Source organism: Mchenga conophoros, linkage group LG6 (assembly GCF_057382185.1).
Source record: "Mchenga conophoros isolate Kocher_MC1m ecotype Shallow Benthic linkage group LG6, M_conophoros_male_GT1.1, whole genome shotgun sequence".
NCBI lineage: Eukaryota > Metazoa > Chordata > Actinopteri > Cichliformes > Cichlidae > Mchenga > Mchenga conophoros.
Window position 1 is genome coordinate 13500801 of NC_140531.1, and position 4345 is coordinate 13505145.

Here is a 4345-nt window from a genome sequence, read left to right on the forward strand (position 1 = left end):
CTGTTCCTACCATGTTATTACTGATAATTAATTAATAATTTAGAAATTTCCACATTATTTCCTTCTTGATTCTAACTTGTTACCGTGCTATTACCACTTTTTAACAATTGTGCTGTGCTGAAAAAAAAGTGCTACCCAGAATGTTTTGGTTTGTCTCATTAAAAAAATAAATCAGAGTTAGATATGTATGTAACAAAAATTGACCAGTATATTTTATCAGACTGTGGGTGTCTACAGACAAACGCCCATGTCACATGACTCCACAGACAGACCCTGCTTGGACTATTTAAAACTGTCCCTCCTCTGAGATCCTTTACCATAGACTGACCTGAACAGGAGACCCACCTCCACATTACGATGATGCAGGTAAGAATAATGCAAGCTACACATTAACGACACCACCCCCCCCCCCCCCCCCCAAAAAAAAAAAGTTAAATTTAAAATGATATGATGATAGGGTATGGTATATTCTGCATCTGACAGAATATACCATATATACTTCAATATTGGGGTTGAAGGCTGCAGACATCAACAAAAATGCCAGACTACCTCGTCCTAACAGACAACCTACGTGTGCTGCCTGTAATCTCTTTCTACTGTTGACTTTATCCTGTTACCTGATATTTTTAGTTAACCATTAGCAGGCACTCCCAGTTCCGCTGACAACGTGTCATCAGTTTACAGACGCCTGACCTGTGACCTCACTCTCTGTGACGCATGCACAGAACAAATGTGGGGGAATAAAACAGATTTTGCTTCACTGAGCCCGTGTAACACCCTGTTCTCCAGAGAAGTTACACAAATAATTGCAAAACTTTATGGCAAACATCAGAGTCATCCTGCAGGGAAACCCCAAATGTCATCACTGCTGGATACTGGTGGTATCATAGCAGAGGTGGCAAAATTACACACATTGCTTACTGAAGTAGAAGTACAGGAACATGTGTTAAAAAATATACCAGTAAAAGCTGGTAAGTACTGAAGGATCTTCTTTTCTCAGGTACAAGTGAAAAAGTACAGACTCTGAAATATAAGTATTTTTAAGAGGCGATCAAAAGAACAAAATATCTGCATGATTTTCCGTGATAAATAAGACAAACATTTTTCTAGGGTACAGGAAACCAGTGTAGATACTGGAGGTGCTATAATCTCTTTCCTCTCCTCTAGGAGACATTCCTCGTAGCTCTGCTCGTTCTTGTGGCCTCAGTCCACTCCAGCTCCCAGTTTTACCTTCCCATTGACTGTGATGACATATATCGCAATGACAACACAAGCTCCAGTGGAGTCTACAAAATCTACCCAGGAGGTCCCACTACTCCCCTGCATGTCTACTGCGACATGGACACTGATGGAGGGAGATGGACTGTCAGTATCAAATCCTATCATCATATTTTCAAATAAATGTCAAAGTTTTTTGGGGGGTGGGGGGGTGTCACCGTGCTGCAGAATAAAACATGTATTTTTGTGCTGACAAACATGTCTGTTTGTCAGCACAAAAATACCAAGCTGAATTTCACGAAACCCTCTGGAGTGGTGGCACCTGGGCAAAAATGAAAAATTACATCTTTAATTATGATATATGTTTTTGGCATCAGTGGAGAATGCAGATGTGACCAACTAATAATGTTAGATAAATATATAGCATTTAATGTTAGTAAACATTAAAGGTCTCAGTTTGTTTCGTATTCTCCCTCTCAGGTATTTCAGAGGAGGATCGATGGGACAGAAAGCTTCTTCAGGCCCTGGAGGCACTATAAGACAGGGTTTGGGAATGTGGCTGGAGAATATTGGCTGGGTGAGTGCAGGAAGGAGAAGTGCATTAAATACAAGGCGCTTGTGCTGCTTTTAATCTAAACTTGGTGTGGCGAGATGAAATGATGGAGCCTGGGAAAGAAACAGTGTCAGAAATAGGATGCTGGTGCACGATGCAAAGTGAAACAGAGCTGTGTGTGTGTGTCTTTCCAGGTCTGGAAAACATCTTCCTGCTGACTATGAGGAAGGAGAACGAGCTGCGGGTCGACATGGAGGACTGGAACGGAGAAAGGAGGTCCGCACAGTACTCCTCTTTCTCAATTGAGTCTGAGACTGTTGGGTATCAGCTTCACCTGGGCAGCTTCACTGGCGGTGCAGCAGGTGAGGAGTGTGTCGAGCACAAGAGACTGTGGATCATTTTTAAACCTGGCCAAAAATAAAATTATAATAATGAAAGAACATACTGATTTTTAAAATTTTGTTTAAGTGGAAAAATCCTATTAAAGAGATATGCCAGTGTAGGTTATTAATTTGAATAATGTTTTTTTTTTTTTATCTTAATGGTTTGCAAAGTGCAGTATTTGGTCTGTACAGAGTCATTCTCTTCCTTTGAAAGGAAAAACAGCTAAAGAGACAATTGTTAAGATAATAATTAGGAATTAACTGCTGAAAATAAAGGCTGAGGAAAAGTTCCAAACTATTTTCCTCTACATATTATCTCCAAGTAAATTAACTACTTCTGTCAAACACAAAAAGCCAAATAACAAATACAAACCCGTGTGAGAAAAGTAAAAAAGACCACAGAACCTTCTTAGTCTTGACTGCACTCACATTTTCCCTGTTTTCTTCTTCTAGGGGACAGTTTATCTGAACACAACTCCATGAAGTTCACCACGTACGACAAAGATCAGGATCTGTGGGATAAAAACTGCGCTCAGCATTATTTGGGTGGGTTCTGGTACAATCAGTGTCACATCACTAACCCAAACGGCATGTATGCGCCTTTGGGTATGATAACGTCCACGTGATTTGGCATACATGGAAGGGCTGGAACTACTCCCTCAAGACCATTGCCATGAAAATTCGATTAAGACCTAAGTGTTCATGCAGAAATTAACCTGATTTTCTAAAGATAAACAAGATTATGATAGTACCCACCCTCCATTGCACGAGAAGAGCTGGGATGTGTGGGGACACCATCTCTAACACCCAAGTTGTTCTTGCTGAAATTAATTTACAAGCAATAAAGAAACAGTTAAAACACCCATTTATTTCCTTTTTTTTTAGTTTAGTGCCTTGTTTCAAAAATACAAACTGTAATAATAGTTTAAATCTGCATACATCTACTTTTGAAATTTCTTATTACAATATTATGTTATTTAATAACATATCGACCCAAATATCAGTAGTATTGATACTAACGCTGGTAATGGCATCTGATCGATACTAGCGCTACAGGACTGGTGCTTTCTCTCTATCCTCTAAGATAGAGTAGACTAAGTTTAAAAGTTGCAGTTAGTAGGAGGAGGAGAAGGAGGTGCCATTCAGCTCCTATTAGAAACCCAATGATATGCTACTGGAAAAGGTGAAAGGCATTTTCATTGTGCTAGCTCTTTCATAAATATAATAAATGGTGTTTTTTTTTTAACTATCTCTGTTCTTGACTTCTGTCATTTTTCAAAGAGTCTACATGCTTGCCAGGAGACTAACATCAGGGGCAGCAGAGCTTTGAGCTTAAAGCTAATTTCATCTGGCTAACTAGCTAACAGGGATAATGCTAGCATGTTCGTCGATGGCTTTCTGATGGTTTTTTAATTCTTATTTTGATATTCGCTGTTTTCACACTCATTTAAAGTCCATACCTTGTACTTCACCATTTTCATTTACTTACTATTAGTAGCGGCCTCTCACAAAGCACATTATATGTTCCCAATTTTTAGTTGAATCTGCCAAAGATAACCCAGTTAGACAGGTATTAAATATTATATTAGCAATATTTATTAATATTCCCAAGTGTAAATTGCCCTATGGAGTTACAAATCAAAGTTAAAAATTTTGGGGACAAACGGGGAAGTTTGGGAGAGAGGTAGACATCTGTTAAACATGGTGGACGCTCTGTCATGGTTTAGGGCGAAATTTCAGCCTGTGGTATTAGAGAGATCTCCAAAATTGATGGAATTATGAACTCAGAAAAGTACCGTCAGGTTTTGGTCCATTAAGCAATATTATTTAGAAAGCATCTGAATGGCAAATGCTTCACTTTCATCATGACAATGATCCCAAACTGACTGCCAATGCAGTGAAAGCATACCTGGATGTAACACTATCAGTCATGTATGTCAGGAAGAGTTCAGGCTGTGTTGAAGAATAAAGGTGGTCATACTAGATTTGACTCTGAAGCTCATTAGAATTGCACAAACTCTGTTTGTGCCTTATATGGTGCATTTCCATGTTCATTTCCATATTTCGGTAAATCACTGCACCTATTTTGCGTTTTCATAGCAAAACATAGAGGAATGTCTAAAGACTTTTGCAGTGGTATAAAAAGAAGAGCCCGAGTGACACTGCCCACTAGTTAGTGAAGTGACTCTTA

General features: G+C 39.1%; 1 pseudogene across 1 annotated transcript; it reads left to right on the forward strand.

The window, feature by feature from the left end:
- Positions 1 to 268: 268 nt before the first annotated feature.
- LOC146572254 (microfibril-associated glycoprotein 4-like) lies at positions 269 to 3549 on the forward strand (annotated as a pseudogene). The gene is made up of 5 exons (XR_014892909.1): positions 269 to 366; positions 1168 to 1365; positions 1699 to 1795; positions 1966 to 2133; positions 2608 to 3549. The product of XR_014892909.1 is annotated as a microfibril-associated glycoprotein 4-like (transcript).
- The last annotated feature ends 796 nt before the right edge of the window (positions 3550 to 4345 follow it).